At 38.8% G+C, this 22246-nt stretch overlaps 2 protein-coding genes and 1 pseudogene across 10 annotated transcripts in view; 2 read left to right on the plus strand and 1 right to left on the minus strand.

Annotated features, from left to right (window-relative positions):
* The window catches only part of LOC135969557 (protein SET-like), a 39699-nt pseudogene extending 18994 nt beyond the window's left edge, over positions 1–20705 (plus strand).
* Positions 1–22246, plus strand: part of MED12L (mediator complex subunit 12L) — a 341010-nt gene that overhangs the window by 153352 nt on the left and 165412 nt on the right. The gene's annotated exons all lie outside the window — the stretch shown is intronic.
* The window catches only part of P2RY14 (purinergic receptor P2Y14), a 61346-nt gene that overhangs the window by 31022 nt on the left and 8078 nt on the right, over positions 1–22246 (minus strand). The window lies entirely within an intron of this gene.

A 22246-nucleotide genomic window follows, 5' to 3' on the forward strand; every position in this document is an offset into this window, starting at 1 on the left:
CCTCTTTATTAGCAATCATCCAAACGGTACCTTTATCTCCTTATCCAAACTTGTTGGAAATGGTCTGCGTTTGCTGTCTCCACTTTCCCATTCACTCTGTAATCTAGTCCACTCCGCCCTCTGTCCTCAGCACTTCTCTGGAACTGGCAGAGACCTCCTCATGGCACATTCCTCAATCCAATTGACATTTTGAAAGATTTTGTTTTTTTGTCCTTGAGGTAGCTTTTTTGGGATTGTGGTAAAATACATGTAACATTTGCTACCTTAGCTATTTTTAAGTGTTCAGTGACATTAATTACATTCACATTGTTGTGTAACCATCATCACCACCCATCTCTAGAACTGTTTTCATCTTGCAAAACTAAAATTCTGTACCCATTAAATAATAATTCCCCATTTTCCCTTGCCCCTAGTCCCTGGTAACTACTATTCTTCTCTAAGATGTTGACTACTCTAGCTATCTCATAGAAGCGGAATCATACAGAATTTGCCCTTTTGTGACTGGCTTAATTCACTTAGGATAATGTCTTTAAGGTTCATTTGTGTTGTAGTATGTGACAATTCATTTCTTTTTAAGACTGAATAATATTCTCTATATGTATATACCACATTTTGTTTATTCATCTGTCCATAGTCTCTTGGGTAGCGTCCACCTTTTGGCTATTGTGAACAATGCTGCAATGAAAGTGGGTATATAAATATCTGTTTAAGACCCTACTTTCAATTCTTGCAGTTATATGCCCGGAAGCAAAATTGCTGGATCATGTGGTAATCCTGTGTTAATTTTCTAAAGGAATTGCTATACTGTTTTCCATAGCAGCTGAATGAACCATTTTATGTTCCCACCAACAGTGCACAAGGATGCCCGTTTCCCCACATCCTTGCTAACACTTGTTTTCTATTTGTGTGTTGTGTTTGTTCTTTTTTGTAGTAGTAGCCATCTTAATGGTTATGAGGCATTAAGGCAGCTTTTGATGATGGTTCTCTGTGGTACTTCGGCATACTGCTCTTGTGCTTTTCTGACACCATTCCCTCCATGATTAAAAGCTTGCCCTCAAATGTTGATGTTTTATGGATTCCGTCCTGAGCCCCATGCTTTTGTCTTTCTCTGCCCTTGCCTTGCCCTGTTAGCACTTGTAACATCTCTGCCAGCGTCTCTCACCACCTTGCACCTCTGTACACTGTTGTTCCTTGCACCTTTCTACCCAGATGCTTCTTGGGTTCTTCCTACTCAATGTGTCTCTGTCAATGTGTGATAATACCATCTACCCATTACCCAACTTGTCAACCGTTAAACACTCTGTCTCATCCATTCCTAGCCAGTCAGTCACCAAAGCCCGGTGATGTGGTTTTTTTTTTTTTTTTTTTTAACGCTTAAATATTTCTTGACTGTTATTCCCACCAAACCTCAGGTCAGTTTTTGTCTGTGTTCCCTGCCTTCAGTCTGAGTCCCACCCACAGGGTGTGTCCTCCACTTACCCGTGAGAGGAATCCCTCTAAAATACAAGCAGCACTATGTCCCTTTTGTGGGTCTCTAACACTTACAAGATAAGTTCATGGTGTTTAATTCGGTGGAGTGCTCTGTTATTTGACACCTCTTCTTCCGCCACTATTTGCCTTGGTCTGTATGTCACAGCAACACTCAACTGTTTGAACTCTCTGTGAATGTCTGTGGTTCTTGTCCCCTTGTTTGCGCTTAAGATCTTTCCCCTGCCTAGAATAGCTCTCTGGAATAATTTCTCTTCTCCTTTCACCTGGTTTATCCTGAATTTGAATTGCATTTTTAAAAATTTCAGCTATTTGTATACTTGCTTCTCAGTCTTTATTATATCCACATGCCACCTGATCTGTTTATATCTGATATTTATGTATATGGAATCACCTTAAAAATTGTTCACCATCATCCTAAGTAAAAATAACTTTGAAGTCACAGATTTTGTGATTCTTTTAACATACCTTGAAATAATTACATAGCTGTGTAATAAATTTGTCTGAGTTCTATTTAACCTGTGTGTTTATCATCCCTGTGGAAACATACTACTTTCAGATGCAATTGGCCCGCCCTTTCTTATGGGAGCTTATTCCTGGACCACCCATCCCCTCCCTCCCTATGCAGGATAAACTCACCTTCCTCTGTTCCCAAACAGTACTATCAATATCTCTATTCATTCATTTTTCTGTCCATCTCTTTATCCAGTCAACCAACTAATAATTTATTAGTAACCTTCTAGTGTTAAATACTGTGGGAGGTACAACCAGGAGTAGTGCTTAACCTGTTTGTGCCTAGTGTTCCATTATTGGCACACTAAGCTCGTGGGAGTTATTTATATCCTGTTGCTCAAGGTCATTGCCAAGGTCTGATTTTTCACACAAAAAAATTGCAACCTCTGGCATAAATACTGATTTTTAATTGTCTGCCAGTTGTTTCTCCCAACTAGATTGTGTGAGCTGTTGAGAGCCAGGGCAGTGTCTTAAGTTTGTATCTTTGGCACCTGACATTTTTATTCATTTAATTAAAAGGAATATAAAAGTAAAGATGTGTTGCTTCCTTAATTTTCTCTTTCAAGTTTTACTTGTGTTTCATAAATGATACTTCTAAACATTCATAAAGGCCAGAGTGAAAGTAAAAAAGTAAAAGTTAATATGTTCATTTTTATTTTTGAAGGCTTATGATGCATAAAAAAAGACTGTCTTTTGTACACACTCAGTTTGCTATGCAGGAGTAAGTTTGTTCATAGGTAATCTACTATCTGCTAGAATTTGTCTAGAAAACCTTGAGTTAAATGTGTATATTTTAACCAAAACTGGTATTTGGGGTTGTGTGGATCAAACCTGGTCCAATTTTATTGATTTAAACCAATGACTGTAGTGTTAAAAGGAGCATGTACTACATTAAAATGACATAGAGAATGTGTATATATTTAGGGGAATGTTTATTCCCCTAAAAGGGAACTTGCCCTTAAAATAAATATTACATGTCGTGAGCTAAAGGGAGAAATTATGTTGCCTTAAACTAAAGTCCCTGTCTTTTGAGTTCAACACTCTTGGAAAATTGTAAGGAAAATGTATTGACAGAATCTACTAGCATGCAGCAAAGGATTTCTGGAGATCTGGGGTCATGAGAGGCACCCTGTATAGTGAGATAAATGTCAGTGTCTGGGATTTAAGAGCCTGTTCTGAGAAAAGTAAGCCAATTTAAATATGGAGAGTGTATTCCTATAAATGCGTTAATTGAGAGGCACATATACTGCACTCAAGTTTCGCACTGTGCTGGAAACCATTGACTGTCCCAGGGGCCTTCTGCTCTTACACCTCACTCCAGTTTAGAGTGGAGCAACAGCAGCATAAGGTATGCATTTTAATATGGCTTAGATCGTGTTCATTTCCAAACACACCATCTGTTCTCCCACTTCTGGCCTTCGTTGGGCTGTTTCCTAAGCCTGGCTTGGGCCCTCTTAAATTTCAACTTTTGTAGAGCTTTCCTTTATGTTCTTCCTGAGAATGAATGGTTTTCCTCTCTCTGAATTCCTATAGTGCTTAATTTAATTCTACTTCGGACACCCCTCAGGCTTTGTACTGTATCACAGATGGTGATGGCTGTGTCTTCTGGTTTTTTCTTTTTTTGCAAGGGGGATGGGGGGGTATGTTGCTGATGTTGCCCCAGTCTCGTTCATGGAGTCATTTGGCCTGTCTGGGGAATGGGGTGGGACAGGTGACTTTTTTGCAACCTCTCTCATCCATATTGCCAGGCTGTCCAGGATGACTTTCTGGGCTTGAAACATCATCCTTTTGTTGAGAGCAATTCATGGACACCTGACTCCTAAGACTTAGCTCCACTGAAAAAAGTCTTTCAAATCCAAGAAGGTGATTTAATTTAATCAGTGGGGACCTCCACTACTTTTTTTTCTTCTTCTAGTCCAAGAAATGGATATGTTTGATATACCTTCTTTTTGTTTTGATTTTTTTCTTTTTTTTTTGTTAAACTTTTAAGATTTATTAAAGTTAAGCATTTGTGTACTTTAAGAAACAATTTTTAAAAACTTATGAAAAAATCGAAGTCCATACCCTTTTCTTATGCCCTAGTAGCCACCTTTTTCCTTTTAGCTATTTCCTTTCAGCCATCTCTTTTTCCTTTTAGCTATTTTTAGGTATTAGTGCCTGTATTTCTTACGTAACTGGAGGTTCTTGGCTTTTAATAGTGTCTGTTGACTTCCTTGTGTGGAAGATGAAGATTTAGCTCACCTTGCATGTTTCCCTTTACCTAGATAATTATGTCCACAATTTTTGGATAAATCAGCATCTTTCATTCACATAACTAGTGCTATATGAGCATTATTTATAGCAGAGGCTTAACATTTACGTTGGAAGGATTACAACTCCCTAATTTCATCTAGTGACCAGGGGGAAACCTTGCGGTCTTGGTCTAATGAGGGCAGGCTTCCCTCTGGGTTCTGCCTGCCCATTTTCCCATTTATAATTAGTTGAGATATGTAAACATGCTATATAAATATTACTTCTTATTGTTTCAATATTATAACTTGAACCAAACCTTATTTAGTCTAGTTCTTAGCTATACATGTATGTGTAAGCTTAAAAGTACTTTTGTGAACAGCTGCATTTAGAGAGAAATGTGAAGTCCAAGTGTGTGTTTATGTATATGATAAAACTTTTTCAGCATAGATGCTTCTTAGCATTACAGCTCAACAGGCAGAGAAGATTTGTGTTGACAGATGTGCTTGTTATTAATAACTTTGTGTTATATTTCACTGGAGGGACCTTCTAGCTTACCAGTTTTAGGCATTTTGCTTTTGGCAGATTGCAATTATTGCTGTCTTATAAATGTCACATACATGATATATATACACACTTCCAAAACTGTGTTTTTCATTCTTGTCTTCCTAGTTGAGACTTGTCTGCTACCAAAAGTCTAAGTCAGATTCTGATACTTTGCCTTGCTGCTCTTCTTTTTGGTAGTTTTCCCAGAAACCTTATATTATACTTAACAATATAAATATAGTATTATACTGACAATAAGCAAGGCCTTTGCTTGTATTCATTTAAAAATGTAGACAAGCACTTAAAAGATAGGAACTTTCAAGTCACAAATAGGCAGGCTGAGGATTGGCTTATGGAATTGATGAAACTGTTGGGAGACCAATTTCATGTAAGAATGAGCAATCTGAGGATAGAACTAACAGCCAAATAACAGGGGATGTGAGAGGGATACAGTGACTTCCATTTGTTTGTAAAAATGCTGTTTTGGGATTTATACTAATGGGTACCCTTCATGTGTGACATACAGTGTGACTTAAATATCTACCTTAACTTTTACAGTAGTTCAAAAGTTGGGGGAGGAAGTTTCTAGATAATGAGCATCCAGTAGAGTAGATGGAAGGTCCATGGCAGTTAAATTGCTCAGCAGAAAAGGCCAGGGGGAGGGGGCCAGGGTGTACGGGGAGGCAGTTTGGGTATAAATGCCCATCAGCTGTGGTTCTGCCATGGCTGGGGAGGGGAGTCTGTGCTGCTGTGGGCCTTTGCAGACATCTCTAACTCAACACATGCCTTTTTTCCTGCAGCTTCCTTTCCGTGAGGGAGCTCAGAAAGTCTTATCAAAACTGGCCCCTGAGATGAAACCTTTGCCATCTTAAGCTAGTGTTTTATCCAGGACAAATGAAGAAAAAAATACAGCAAACTTGTTTACTCCAGCATGGAGACAAAGTCAGGATTAGATTAATTGTGATTCTTTGCAGTTAATGCTGTGTAACATGGCATACGGAGTTAAATTTGGATATAAAAGCCAGCAGCTCTTCCTCTTATAAACCAGGGGACCTCGGACTAGTTATGTAATCTCGCTCAATCTGTTTCCCCATCTGCAAAAAGAGTCTAGTACTACCTGCACTGTTAAAAGTTGTTGGAAAGTTTAAATCATGTAAGATGTATTTTCTTACTATAATGCCTAGCTCTAGGGTCAGTAAATGGTAGGGTCTCTTTTTACTATGACAGGCTAATTGTTGATTTACAATGCTTTCAAAACTGCATTGTTGGACATATGCTAGACAGAAATAGAGTGCTAGGCTTTGTGTTTTTAATGAATGTTAAATGTTATGGAAAGAGCCAAATTTGAGTAGGTCTTTGACCCAGCCACTATGGTTATAGGAAAGCTCTTTTAGATACATAGCCATACCTACCTCACGGAAAGTATTTTCAAATTATAAATATAATACAAGAGAAAATAAGATCTCATATGCAGTACCCTGGTAAACTCAAACCATTAAGGATGGGGCACACATAATGGAGTGCTTCTCGGAGCTTTACATTTTTGCCTCAACATGCCTAAGGTAATAGGAGATACTCTTGTCTGTGCTTTACTGTGTGGTCTCAGTAAGGAAGGGATGGAGACACATCCGGGATCAACCAGAGCTGGTGGTCTTTCCCTTGGCCCCCATTGCCAGTCCCACCCTGTCTCCACAGGGAGTGCGAATGAGGATGGCTCCATCTTTCTTCCCTCTTGTCAACCACAGAAATTTCTTAGGGTTCAGCTATTTTTTTCCTAATGTAGGCAAAACATGTGGTCCTAAAGTACCTCTCCATTGTCAGAAATCACAACAGACTGCCACCCTACAGGAAAGACCAAAGCTTATTACACTAATTATATTATTTAGCAATGTCAAGATGAGTTTCTCTTATTTTGAGATCTAAGAGATGCCAAATTATAGTAAAGGCAGGAAGCATTTATTTTTCTTAGGTAAGGAGAACAAAAACTCATACAAGCAGAGCATTTTTTAAAATATTTTGTTAGTTCAGCTGACTGGTTATTAATCCATTCTGGTTTTTTTTTTTTTTTTTGGTGGGAAATGACAGAGGTTTTTTTTGTTTGTTTTTTGTTTTCTAAATGGGTCATAGGGGAAAATAATGTTTGAATTTGCTAAATAATCTCTTGCCATTTGCCAAATCAAATATCACTTATCAAGTTCACATATGAAGTATGTGTGATTTGCCAGGAGTTAGGATACTTAACCCTGTATTAGAAGCAAATAGATTTAAAAACAACAGAAAAGCAGCACATGATATAGCTGCTTCTGAGATACAAGAAATGGTGTAGTTTTAAAAAGAAATGCTTACAAGATATTTTAGACATTTTCAAGCTGTTAAGTTTTCTAGAACCATTTGGAATGGTTTTGAAGTGACCTCGCCTGGAAAGCATCTTTATGTAGTTTCTTTCTGCGTACCATTCATTCTTCAACTTCAATTTAATTCTCAGTTTACTGTATGCCAGTTGGCATGTTGTAGTTTAAATATTTTCAGAACCTTTCCACTGCGTATTAATCTCTTAGACAGTTGAAACATTTGTTGACCTGTAGTCCTGTTTTTTAAATTTTTTATGTGACAGGCAATATGTCTGAATGATGAAGAGCATTGTCTCCAGAATAGATTGCCTTAGAATACTGGCTGAGTTACACATTAGCTCTGTGTCCTAGGGCACATTACTTAACCTCTCTGTGCTCCAGCAGCCTCATTGTTAGGGGAATCTGTACAAAAGTGATTATAATATCTTCTTCAGAATACTGTTGTGAGGAATATTGTTCTGTGTGCCTGACACATAGAAGAGAAAAATAAATATTGTCTGTCATCAGTATTATTTCCTATATGGAGAACTGAAAGGAGCGTCAAGATTTGCATTGTGTGGGCTTTCATAAAAGATGATTGCTTGGAGAAAACATGGTTTTGAAATTCAGTATAAACATGGTATTTATGGACCTATATCTCACAACAGTTTTCCTGTAGCTTACATTTTAGACTACCTTTTGTTCAAGTGTCATGTGAACCACTTGGCTTAGATTAGATTCACACAAATTTTTATATTCTGAGTTCCTCCTTCTCTCTTCCTACTATAGCTTTTGAATGGCAATTAATATTTGCTGCTTCCTTCCCCACCTTCCCTCTCTAGCTGCTTTTAGGCATTTTTTAAATAGACAACATAAGAAAAAATTTGTTTTGGCCACAAGTTCAATTTTTCTGGCATAAAGCTGTATTTATTTTTGACATTCCTAATTAGTGAAGGTGCAGGCCCAGTATTTATACCATCCCAATCTGTGGGTCCTTGTGGTGCTCCAGGGCATTTACAGGCAAACTCTTGGGATTCATTTTCTTCCAGAGGCCCAAAGTGGGAGTTCTGATATGGTATGAGGCCACTCTGCAATGGATTAGAAAGATCTGGAAGCTAGATGGGAACTAGCTCGGGCATAATCAAGTATTCTAGACCCTCACAATTGTTGCTGTCTGATATAATTTCACTAATTTCATAGTTCTTCTCACTTTCTTTAATTCTGTATGTTGGCTTGTTGCTGACAAAGTAATTTTTAGTACTTTCTAATGTGGTCATTATGTATAAACCAGGTGACAAAAATTTTCTGTTATTTTCTTGAAGAATAAAATGAAAAGACTGATTTGTGAAATGCTGTCTGAGGCTGGCCCTGGGTTAAATTCCAGGGTATTCCTTGCAACAGGACAATGAGAATTTTCACAGCCTTACTGTTTTTTTGAATGACTGCTAAATCTCTAGAGCTGTGGTGCATCCTCAGGAACTTGGGGATTTTCCTTTTCTACCTCTGTTCACTTTAGATCTAGCCTCAACAATTAAATGTCCTTGGGCTTTTTAAGAGTCCAGCCTGATCAACATGGTGCAACCCCGTCTCTATTGAAAATACAAAAAAAATTAGCCAGGTGTGGTGGTGTAGTCCCAGCTACTTGGGAGGCTGAGGAAGGAGAACCGCTTGAACTTGCGAGGTGGAGGTTGCAGTGAGTGGAGATCACTCCACTGCACTCCAGCCTGGGTGATAGAGCAAGACTCTGTCTTTAAAAAAAAAAAAAAAAAAAAAGGCCTTTAGGGTCAGGTCTTTGCCTACCCTAAGGTAGAGGAGGCTTTGTGGACAGGAGCTGTGGATTCAGGTGTGTGTGTGCTGTTAGCGTCTGCAGGCTTTGCCTTTGCCACCTGTGAAATGGTGCTGATAAGTGATGCTGCACACACATATGTAATATATGTATATTTACTATTAGCAATAAATCAAATTTAATTTTTAAAAGCATTTGGGAAATGACATACTGTAAATGTACTGGAATAAGAAGAACCTTTCTTAACACATGGACTGGAAGGTTCACCTAAGGTGGTGCCTCTGCATGTTTCAACTCTTTGTGTTTGGTTAGTTATCCTGCTGTAGGATTACGGCCACACAACTCTGAGAACAATGGTTTCTGTGAGGTCCTGTCAACCTCTGACTTTCCTTCAGAAATAGGCACTCTTTTTGAACTATGCTATATTTTTCTTAATGCCTTTAAGATTTAAGGAGGAATTTTCTAATCTGAAGTACAGAGCCCCAGGAAGTACTTTGAGTGAGATTTTATTCACCAAAGGCTTAACCAGTACTGATTTGGATAGGGTGGTCTTCTAACTTATTAGTCAACCTGGACACTTTTGAGAATGAAAAGAGGCTTAATTATAATTAATGTGGACAGCAGGAGTGAACTGGGTCTGTCTTAGGCAAACTGGGGTATGTGTTCACCCTAAGAATAGGTAGACTCTGGATAATCAGAATAAAATTTTCAAATACTGAAATTTTTTTGCAAGCTCAGGTCTTCATAAACATGTTAAAATGAGCCTCAAGATAGGTAAGTTTTACTTTGTCCCTCTTTGTAGTGAATGCTACTATGTGCAAATTTATTGAGCATCTACTGTGAATAAGTACTCTGTCTTAATTTTTGGGAGAATTCTTCCACTTAAAAGAGCTCACAGCATTTCCAAACAAAAGTTTGAATTAGAGTCCTGGTTTATAGTTCTTGCCCCAGTGCATTCTTTTTCTACTCTGTTTATTCTGTTTTAAAGCTGATTCCTTTATGACGTCTCTGACTGTGTTAGTTCATCCTGCTCTGTCCTTTCTGTAATCCTTGTATTTTTCTTCTAAGTTTGGAAACCAATTCCTTTTTGGTATGTGATAAATATTTTTTTCATGTGATACATAAAAGATTTGTAGGCACTGTGAAGTGGGGAGCTCAGGTTATTTTCTGTTTTGTTTTTGTCAACCACAGCATTCAGCTCACTGCTGGGGATATGTTGATGGGTGGGACTGGGGACACCATTGGTGGGGTTGGGGTAGCAGATCATGAGTGTGTTTCAGTTGTGAAAAGAATGAGGGCTAGTAAACTTAATGGACACGATGTTTAAAAATAAAAAAAAAAAGCCACAACATCACTTTATCTAGCCTAATGAAATTGTATGGACTCTCTGTTAAGAGTCGATATAGCCAAAATGCATTATGAACTTGTGTTAACCTCTCATTTCCTTCTTAATCTAGGTCTACTAATATCTTTTTAAAACCAGTTTTTGTTGTTGTTGTTGTTGTTGTTTTTTGAGACAGGGTCTTGCTCTGTCATCCTGGCTGGAGTGAGGTGGCATGATCGTGGCTCACTGCAGCCTTAAACTCCTGGATTTAAGCAGTCCTCCCACATTAGCCTCCCAAGTAGCTGGGACTACAGGCACATACCACTGTGTCCAGCTAATTTTTAAATTTTTCATAGAGATGGGGGTCTCACAATGTTACCCTGGCCGGTCTTGAAGTGAACTCAAGTGATGCTCCTGCCGCAGTCTACCAATGTGCTGGAATTATAGACCTGAGCCACCGCACCTGGCCCTAAAGCTGGTTTTTAATGACATTTTACATAAGTACAGCTCAATGCTGACTGGCTTTATTTCCCAGTGATCACTTTTCTGAGGTTTGTAGGTATTTGGACCTAGACTTTAAAAGGTAAATAACTGTATTTATTCTTGTAAATAACTGTAATCTTTTTTTTTTTCTCTTCAGAATACTGTTCCTGCCTTAGTTGTACTCAGACTAAATTATACTCAAAGCTGAGACATCTCCAGTAAAGGCAACATTTATCTTTATCTTGATGGCATCACATCCATTTTTCTGGCCTTCCAGTTTCCATCTCCCCAGACTGATTTCTTTGATGGTGTTGGGTGTGTATGGTGTCTTTCATTCTGTGTGTTGCAGGGCAAGCATGGCCTGAGGATCCCTGTGTGTTTAACAATGGAGTGTCATTGGCATTTATTTTTTTGGAGGAGAAGCATCTTGATCTTCAGGGCCATGTTTATGCATTTAATTCTGAAATCACAGGGGGTGCAATTTTATAAACTAAATTATACTCTTCCCCATTCTCTTTTGGAAATGCCCACGAATGAGACAGATTAGAGAGGTATTTTGCATGAATGAATGATGGAGAGACCAAAAAACCCCAAAAGGCAGAGGTGGAGATACATTCACAGCCACTGTTTTACACTAATATCAAGCTAGTTTCTAATCTAATAGGATATAGATGTGATAAATATTTGCAGGATTAAACTGATAGTCAAGTATAGCCTACCTGAAACTGTGGAGGGTAGGAGGGATGGTGGCCATGGCTTGCTAGGTAATTCATGGGTAAAATAATGGAGATACAGCCATTAGTTTTCATACATTACTTCTGTTAGAGAGGTTGGTTGCTTATCTTCAGAATAAAGTAAAAATGCTGACATAACTCCTTAAGCTGGTGGTTCTCAAAGTGTGGTTCTTGGGCCTGGATCAGCATTACCTGAGAACTTGCTGGAAATGCAAGTTACCCAAGACTCCAAGACACCTCCATTCTTGAAACTCAGCCTCTGGGGAGGGGTCAAGGGGTACATGGTGTTGTTTTGTTTTGTTTTGTTTTAAAGACAGAGTCTTGCTCTGTCATCCAGGCTGCAGTGCAGTGGTGTGATCTTGGCTCACTGTAACCTCTACCTGCTGGGTTCAAGAGGTTCTTGTGCCTCAGCCTCCCGAGTAGCTGGGACTACAGGCATTTGTCACCACGCTTGGCTAATTTTTTTGTATTTTTAGTAGAGACGGGGTTTCACCACGTTGGCCAGCCTGGTCTTGTACTCCTGACCTCAAGTAATTCACCTGCCTTGGCCTCCCAATGTGCTAGGATTACAGGTGTGAGCCACTGCACTCAGCTGAAGGGGTACATGTTTTAACAAACATGTTAAAGTTTGAGAATCATTGTTAAAACAACAATTTTTAATAGCTTTGTGTTATGAATACCTTTCAGAATTTGATGAAAGTTACATAGCTAGAAAAATGTACAGACACATTTTATACATGCAGGGAATTCATGAACTCTCCTGATTAAGTCCCCTGTTATAAAGGAAACATTTTGGTTTCAGAATGTATCCCATTAGAAGTATTACATTTTAAGTCATACTAGTGATAGTTTGGATTTGAGAATTTGATTATTGTTCATCTCCAGTAGCATAAGTAGCCCTGGACTGTGGTTTGCCCCCAACTTTTTGTGGGGAGCATTTGCACACTGAGGTATCTCCAGACATTAATGCTGGGCCCTGTGGTGAATGTAAAATGGTACCTGTAGGGTGGCCCTGACACCTGGTTGGCAACAGTGGGTGCCTGCTTGCTCAGCCATAGACTTTACATAGTTAAGCCTTTTGGAGGTCCCCGTGCCAGCCACAGTGAAGGGAATTTGGTGAAGCCTACGTTAAAAACTTAGTTTGTAGGCCGGGCACGGTGGCTCAAGCCTGTAATCCCCAGCACTTTGGGAGGCCGAGACGGGCAGATCACGAGGTCAGGAGATTGAGACCATTCTGGTTAACACAGTGAAATCCCGTCTCTACTAAAAAATAAAAAAAAACTAGCCGGGCGAGGTGGCGGGGCCTGTAGTCCCAGCTACTTGGGAGGCTGAGGCAGGAGAATGGCTTGAACCCGGGAGGCGGAGCTTGCAGTGAGCCGAGATCAGGTCACTGTATTCCAGCCTGGGAGACAGAGCGAGACTCCGTCTCAAAAAAAAAAAAAAAAAAAAAAACTTAGTTTGTATATGTATTTTTTAAATTTACTAAGGGATGCATGGGCAATGTAAATATGTTAGAAAATTCAGAAAAGTAGAAAGCAGAAAATTTAAATCACTGACAGATTTATTCTTGGGTAACCAGTTATTTTGTTGCAAATGGTAAAATGCACTAGGAAAATAACAGGAATAATAATAATACCTAAGACTGACTAAATTTTTATTGTATGCCAGATACTGTTCTAAATTCCTTATTTATATTAACTCATTAAAACCTGATAGCTTCTACATAAAGTAAGTCCTGTTAATGTCTCCTCAGTTAAATGATGGAGGGCAGTGAGGCTTGGTGAGGTTAAGCATTTTGCCCGAAGACATGTAGCTGGTAAGGATGTGAGTTGAGGCAGGGGAAGCCATAGTTCTCTAGGGCGTCTTAAACATGTACCCTCTGCTGGTCCTTAGGAGGAAGAGAAAACACTGCAATGAATGACTGTTGCGTGGGGTGGCATTGGGGAAGAGACCCATGTAGGAGTACATGGGTTGACGAGTGAGTATTAGGACATGTCTGCATGGGCGAAGTGAGTGCAGAGATGAACCAACAGCTGAGGAGTGTGCACGGGCCCTGTGCTTTTAGGATGGCCCAGCACCCTTTAGTGATTTGGCTAATCAGCCTCACCTTCAACGATCTTCCATTCCCTTGTCATCAGCATGTGAAACTGCTGAAATAATGCCGATTGAGTGGACCTTCCCAGAGTGCCTTAAACTTATGAACATCTGTTTCATTTTAAACTGGATAACATTGCATTATTATAAACATCTGGAACCAGAAGGAAATGTACAAATGTAGTGTTCACAATTTGCTATCATAGTGAGGGCTGACAGAATTATTAGTCACTGAGCCTTTAAATAACATTTGTTTGTAAAGTTGTTTTATTCTTTGGTTTTCAGTTTAATGCCAACTTGGGTCATATCAACTTTCCAAAATGTCATGAGCTTTGTGTGTTTTATCGTTAATTTAATTTTCCTTGAAATTCCCAGAACATCAAATGGAAGTTTTAAATTTTTTAAAAGTGTTATTTGAAAGAAAGAATCCAAGAACAAATTGCTTTAACATGTTCAGTGAATAAGGACTCATCTCTAAGGGATTAATGTAATACAGAGATTAAGAATGCAGGCTACAGGGTTGGAATTCCTGGATTCACATACCACACCCCACTTATCAGCTCTGTGACTCTTGGTAGAATACCTAACTCATCCGTTAACTGGAAATAATTCTCTTTATCCCATAGGGCTGTGGTAAGAATTCAGTGAGACAGTACAAAGCAGTGTTGAAGTCAGTCAGGGCTAAAGTGTGGCATAACCTTCAGTTAATGTTAGGAATTGTAGAAAGGCAGATAATGATGGACAGAGTCTTAGATCTCTTACCACCACTCCTTCCCTCTCCCCTACCCACTTAACAGTATATCATGGTGGCTTTTCTATTTCAGTTTTTAAAGTTCTACCTTTTTCTTTTGAGTAGTTCCACTTCATTTCATTGAAGAAAAGAATCATGACCATTTTTCTGTTACTGGACATTTGGGTTATTTCATTGTTCACTGTTTAAAGATCTCTGTACTTGTAGTTTCTTGTTCCCTCCCACATTCCCCTAAAATCTTTGAAGGTTGTGTTTTGAGATTGGTCTTCAGTACAGCTGCTGTAATTTATTTCATTATTTTGTAAGCACTTGTTTGCTGTGACATCAAAAAGAGTTTGCGCTCACTTCGCATAAAATTAAGTAATTATTGGACATGCCGTCTTTTAAATGGAAGAGCTGAACTCTTTTCAAGAGGGCAGTAGGAGTGTATTTTGTCAGTTAGGAAAGAAGAAATCGCTTAAGAGCTTTTATTGAAAACGCCTTATGGCCTGTCTCAGAAATTCAAACCTAAGCTCATTAGTTGGTTTATGATTGTGTAAAGCGCACATCTCTAAGATAACTATAACCCGGTATGGAGAGTTTTCTCATTTATAGTTGATGAGGTTTCTTTCCCCTGAAATTGTTTCTCCTCAAATTGCAGTTTAGCTTATGTATTAAAAACTGCTCAGTCATAATCAGTGCTGGGAGCAGGAGCCTCCTATGACCTTCCTGCCTGTGCCGGCGACCCCAGCCAGCTGCAAGAAGGAGCTCTAAAAACACAAACTGAGTCTTGCTACTCCCTTGCTTAGACCCACCCAGCGTGTGTGTGTGTGTGTGTGTGTGTGTGTGTGTGTGTGTGTGTGGTCTCATCACACTTAGAAAACATCCAGGGTTTGGTCATGGCCTGCATGGCTCTACATGACCAGCTGGCCCTGCCAGTTCTCTGACTGTACCTCCTGTGGCCACTGCCTTGCCCTTCTCTTGTAGCCACACTGGCCTTCTTGCCCTTGCTCCTCTACTTCAAGGATACCACACCCATCTTCTGCATTTGCTCTTCTCCCTCTCTCCCTTATTTCTGTTCTGATCTCTCATCTTCCTGATGATTTCTTCCTCTCACCCTATTTTCCGGCACTCCTCATTATGTCTTGCCTCCAGCCTGCTAGATTATTCTTCAGGGCAGAACCACTCGTTATACTGTGTGTTGCCAGCACCTAGAGCACTATCTGGCACAGTGGACGTATTCAGTTAATAATGGTTGAGTGAATGAAGGAATAAACAAAGGGGGGGAGCTACTCATAGAATATAATGTATGATGCTGTATTTTGAGACTTTGAATAGTCATCATGGAAACTGAGTAGATCTTTTAGCTTTTCAAGTTAAAGAGGCCAGGAAAATGAAGCTGTTCACTTTATTTTTCCCAGCACAGACATGGAATTTCTGAGAATTTTTTTAAAAGCAGAAGTTTCACAGACTGATTTCTCTTTTTTGAGTATCATTATCTTCTGCTTCTTTACTCTTATATTTGTATCTTACACCATGAGAGCCTTTTCGAGTCTTTATTCTCATCTCAACTGCCCACCTGCCGGCCACTGCCATCATCCCCCCATCTCTTCTCAAATCACTGATGACAGATTTTCAGTATATTCAGGGTTTCTCCCTAAGAAAATATGCAGTATACAGCAGGCTCATTGTAAGAATATTCCTTTTTATACGGAGGAATCGGAGTGGGTTTCAAAATGTTTCTTGGGTGGCTTCTGGCAGTCCTCATAGGCCGTCTGGGGGTTTCAGGGAGATGGATGGTGTCCCCGTCTCAGTCTCACCAAGAGTATATTTCTGGTTTTGTTTTATGTATTAGTAAGATTGTGTTTGTATAAAAATTTTCTCCCTGCAAATTAAAGTCAGAGCACCTATGAAATTGGAAGGCTCTCTTGGTCCTTTTCAGGGAATCACAGAAAGTCTTAGAACAGGGTCTTGTGGCCTTGAGAATTGAAGATGGCAGGCAAAGGGCATCAGTGCTGGGCAAGTCTGACTGGTTCTGGTCCAAAGAGGCATTTAATTGTTGTCTCTACCTTCAAGTTACCCAGTTACAAGAGTTCCTGAGCTACTGGCCTAGATTCGACTTGGCAGTGTGCACAGGTGCCCTTGACTTTGCTGCCGTCTTACTTTCCCCTCTTTCAGTTTCCCTTTCTCCTCAGTGCTTTTGTTTGCAGCACAACATTGTTATGGCAACTTGATGCTAACGAGGCTCCTGCCTCTGTGCGTTTGAGGAAGGCTCATCCGATTTCTGTTAAATAAGTAGATTTCCCTTCATGACCTCAATTTCCAAGGTATTCAGAATCTTCTATTAAAACGAGTACATTAACTTATCAAAGCCAAAATGTTAACAAATTTGTGAAGTATTTGAACTCTATCACTGCATGTATCTGGAAATCTCAAACAGAAGAGACTTTTAGGATCACATTTACAGTACCACCCAGATAGAAAGCAGTTTATTTTTGAGTGAACGAACGTAACATTAAACACAAGTTGCCTAGACTGTCGACATTTTTAAAATTATATTTTTACAGAAGCTGTTGTATAATAGTGCAATCCTTTTTAAAAATCCCATTTCAATTTTGACTTCTACCTTATCGTTAGCTATAAGAGATGGGGGTTGCTGTCTCATTTTCCTTGAATATTCTTTCCTATTCTAGTACCTTGAAGATTTTAAGTAAATGAAGGAGTGGATGAGCAAGTGATGTGAACTTATCGTAGAAAGGAACTCTAGCAATGGGAGGAAAGCTTTGGGACTTGGCGGCTTGGCACAGGGCAAAATAAAGCATACATGCAGGAAATAGTTAGCTGCCTGGTAAGAAGAAAGACTAGGGTCAGAACAAAAAAGTGCTGTAGATGTCCTATGAAGGAAAAACGTCCTTCTCCTGGGAAGGAATTGGTATGCTGTCATGCCCGGCGTACTGTAGGATTCTGTAACTTTTATAAACCCCCACCTTCACAGGAAGTCAATCCAGTCTCTCCTCGGGTGTTTTCAGTATGGTTTATAATGGATTTTATGGGATGTTTGGATTTACTTTATACATATTGTTGACAAATTATATCTATACTGTAAAATACAAAAGAATTTTTCCTAATTGAAAATTGTCTGGTCAGCTCATTCTAGAGTGCATTTCTTGCATGTTAGAATTTCTTACATTCTTGAAGTGAAGTTTATTTTGACTGTTACAAGAACCATTAACTAAACACTTCATGGAAGATGTGACTTATAACAGTATTCCTTACTGGGAGGTTTTTGCTTGCTTTCTTCTTTTTGACCTTTGGCTGTGAAAAGGATTGTACATTGTCATTTAGAAAGGCGTAACATTAATGAACTGCTATTAAGGAAATAGTCATTGAAATACTTCATGAGAAAAGGAATTTAAGTGTATAACAATCAAATTTAAGTAGCTAATCACAAATCCCCTTTTTTCTTTAAAAAGACACAATATCAAGGTTATATGGTAATTTCTCTTTTTTCACCCTAAATCCTAACCCACTATTGATTATCTCTGAAATGTTAGCTTGTGAATCTGGATAATTGTTAAAAACAGAAAAGTGCAAGCTACAAATGAGAGCCTAGGTCCTTGCTTAGATGTAAATAGTTTTCCTATAAATTAAAAAAAAAAATTTTTTTTTTTTTGAGACGGAGTTTCACTCTGTTGCCCAGGCTAGAGTACAGTGGTGCAATCTCGGCTCACTGCAACCTCCGCCTCCTGGGTTCAAGCTATTCTCCTGCCTCAGCCCCCCAAGTAGCTGGGATTATAGGCGCGTGCCACCACACCTGGCTAATTTTTTTTTTTTTTCAGTAGAGATAGGGTTTCACCATGTTGGTCAGGCTGGTCTCAAACTCCTGACCTCATGATCTGCCCACCTCAGCCTCCCAAAGTGCTGGGATTACAGTTGTGAGCCACCGGGCCTGGCCTCAAACATTTTTAAAGCCACCCAAATCCTATAAAATAATGCCAGTGTTTCAGGCTGTAGAAAATGTCTCTTGAGAGTGATATCTTGTAACATGTATTACTTATATATGTAAGTCAGTTTTCAACAGAGCTGCTGTGAATTACTGTTTTATGGCCTAATTCATTAAAAAGAATTGCCTAATTGTGTTGTCGAAACTTAGGCACTAAGGCAGAGTAATAAGAAAGGGAACCTTGCTAAACATGGAGTGTGTTTTGGCTGAATAATATCAAGGAAACAGCTGTCAAAATATAGTGTTTGAGAATAGCTTTTTAAAATTTCTTTGTACGTAGAGTATTTTTATCAATTGCTAAGTACTTATGAAATGCTCTATTATCCTAATTTATGAATTTCTCCAAATGCCAGTGAAATGGACAAGGGTGATTTTTGCTCTTTTCAGTCTTACGCGTTCTTAGTAAAGTCTCAAGGAAATAGCTGGAAATGCTCTATTTTAATATGCATTGGGTGGTAGTCTTTAAACAGTAGGAATAATTCTTTTTATATTTTGAGTTGACATGTTTTCAATACAAAGCATTAGTAAAACATTTTTTAAAGCCACCTAAATCCTATAAAATAATGCCAGTGTTTTAGGCTATAGAAAATGTCTCTTGAGAGTAATATATTGTAACATGTATTACTTATACATATATAGGTCAGTTTTCAACAGAGCTGCTGTGAATTACTGTTTTATGGCCTAATTCATTAAAAAGAATTCAGTCTATGCTAATGACATGGTAATTTTCTAACATATATACAAAGAAGAAGAAAATATGGTGAGCATACTGTTCTCCATTTTCTGTGCTGAGTTAAACTGCTATTTGTACAGAAATGAAACTGGATTATCCCTGCCCTAGTTAAGGCATGTCCTAGGGCAGGACCAATAACATCAGTTCTAAATGGAAGCTTCCGGGTTTCTCCATTTTGTCTAATTTGTGAGTTCATTCCTATTAGTCGTTTTTTAAATCTAGAATGTTACTGAGGCTGAGCATAGACCCTTTAGTAAGCTTTGAAAACACATTTCTTCTAAGCTGTAGGGCATTTATAAGTGAGTCAGCAGTGTATACAAAGCACTTGTCCTCTGCAGAGAGATATTAACAGATGAAATGGAGAAATCAAGGAAGCAATTTAAGATGTATCATAGACCTAAAGGTAAAACTAAGACCACAAAGCTTCTAGAGGAAAACTTTATATAAAATGCCTTCCCAATCTTTGGTTGGTTTTTTAGTGTGCAAAATTTCTTAGCCACAAAGCAAAAAAAATTTAAGTTTTCTGAGCATCTTCCTGACGAGAAAAAAGAATTGTGGTCTGGTTCTTGAACTTTCCCAGCAGTGTGACCCCCAAAACCAAGACTACTTCCTGCTTTGAGACCAGAGGAGACATTGGCCTCTCTGGGCTTGCCGAAGAAGGGAGAAAAAGAACAGAAAGAAGCAATTGAATATATTGATGACGTACAAAAGGAAATACAGGCTGGGCACGGTGGTTCACGCCTGTACTCTGGGGGGCTGAGGTGGGTGGATCACCTGAGGTTGGGAGTTTGAGATCAGCCTGACCAACATGGAGAAACCCCATCTCTACTAAAAATACAAAATTAGCCAGGCATGGTGGTGCATGCCTGTGATCCCAGCTACTTGGGAGGCTGAGGCAGGAGAATCACTAGAACCCGCGAGGTGGAGGTTGCAGTGACCTGAGATAGCACCATTGCACTCCAGCCTGGGCAACAAGAGTGAAACTCTGTCTCACAAAAAGAAAAAAAAAAGAAAAAGAAGAAATTCAGAGACTTAATGAACAAGCCAGTGGGGAGATTGTGAAAGCAGAACAGAAATATAACAAATTCTGCCAACCATTTTTTGGAATAGGTCAGCATCGATTGCCCAAATCTCAAATTTTTGGGTAACAGCATTTGTCAGCCATCCACAAGTGTCTACATTACTTGGGGAGGAAGACAAAGAGGTACTGTATTATTTGAAGAGTTGAAGTGACAGAATTTGAAGGTATTAAATCAGGTTACAGAAAGATTTTTATTTTGATGAAAATCTTTAGTTTGAAAATAAAGTTATCTCCAAGGAATTTCATCTGAATGAGAGTGGTGATCTATTTTCAGAGTCCACTGAAATCAAATGGAAATCTGGAAAGGATATGATGAAAAAGTTCCAGTCAAATGCAGAGTAAAGTCAGCAGGAAGAGGCAGCACGAAGAACCAGAGAACTTCTTTACCTGGTTTACTGACCGTTCTGATGCAGGTGTTGTTGAGTTAGGAGAGGTCATCAAAGATAATATTGGCCAAATCCATTACAGTACTACTTGGCTTTCAATATGGATGATGAAGAAAGGGAAGGAGATGAAAATGATGAAGAAGGATGGGAAGATATTGATAAAGAAAGGGGATAAGGATGAAGGTGAAGAAGATGAAGATGATGAAAGGGAGGAAAGAAAGGGGGATGAAAGAGACAATGACTAATAGAACACTGATAGGTTCCAACTTTCCTTTTTAAAAATTTTCTCCAGTTCCTGGGAGCAAACTGTGTGTGTGTGTGTGTGTGTGTGTGTGTGTGTGTGTGTGTGTGTGTGTGTGTGTGTGTTTTCTCTTGGGCTCGGTTGCCTTGTTCTTGAGGTCTCTTTTCTCTACACCATGGTTCTCAACTTATTTGGGGGGAAAATAACTTGAGCAGAATACAATGGGGAAAGAATCTCTAACTCCTTTCTGTTCCAAATTCATTTTTACCCCTTCTTGTCTGAACAAAAACTGTATGGATTCAATACCACTGAACTCTGTGGGGAAAAAAGAAAAACCTCCTTTCGCTCTGCTGGAAGTTGGATGGCGCTAAGCCCGTGTGTAGTAGTGCACAGAATTTTAGCACTTTTCTTCCTTTCTCTGTGTATTAGGCTCAGAACACTGTGTCTTTGTGTGAATATGGATAGTTAGCATTTGCCAACGTGTATCTGTCTACTTTCTCTTGTTTACAAAAAAACAACAAAAAATGGGGCCATGTAAGGTCAGCAGAGGGTGAGTTTGAGATGTCTGGGTGGGTTAAGCGTGTATTTTGACAACATGGCTTTTCCTTTGGAATATTTAATTGTGATGTTTATTGGACATCCTTGCAGTTTAACATGACATGTTTAAAGTAAGTTTTCTCCTAATGATGACTCTTGCCCTGCCACTTGATGGGACAATCTGCAGAACCTGCAGGATATTATTTAGAATTCACATTCTCTATTGTACTTTCGTTCCTGTCCATTTTAAAGTTTTATTTTTATTTTACTGGAAAGGAAAGATGACACTTAGTTTTAAATGTTAAAAGTGTACAAGTCGCTTTGTTAGAATAAAACTAAATGTGTACACATACCCCAAAACCAAAACAAAAACCCCAAATTTAAAACTTTAATTTTTTTTTGTAGACACCATTAAGAAAATGAAGGCAAGCCGTAGATTGGGGAGTAAATATTCACAAAAATATCTCTGTTAAAGGTTCAGACTGTTTAAATAATTTTCATTACTCTGTAATGAAAAAACAAACTCAGTTTCTTAAAAAAATGCCGAAAAGATGCAAACAAATACTTTACAAAGGAAGCTGTTTGGTCAAGGAGCACATGAAAAGATTCTCAGCCTCATTTGTCAACAGGGAAATACAAATTAACAATAAGGTAGTACTTTCACCTATTAGAATGGAAAAAAAAAACTTGACAATGTCAAGAATTGACGAGGAAATAGAATAATTGAGACTTTGGTATATTTTTGGTTGGAGTGTAAAATAGTAAATCTACTTTGAATAATAGGTCACTTCTTATCAAGTTAAACATGTTGCTTCCTTGTGACCTTATAATTTCACTCCTAGGTGTTTACCCAGGAGAAATGAAAGTGTATGTCCGTAGAAAGACTTACATTAGAATATTCATAGCAACTTTTTTCACAATAGCCAAAAGTTGGGAACAACCCAAATGCTCATCAACAGATTAAAATGGGTGAACAAATTGTGGTATACTCATAGAATAGAATACCAT

Source organism: Macaca fascicularis, chromosome 2 (assembly GCF_037993035.2).
Source record: "Macaca fascicularis isolate 582-1 chromosome 2, T2T-MFA8v1.1".
Taxonomy (NCBI): Eukaryota; Metazoa; Chordata; class Mammalia; order Primates; family Cercopithecidae; genus Macaca; species Macaca fascicularis.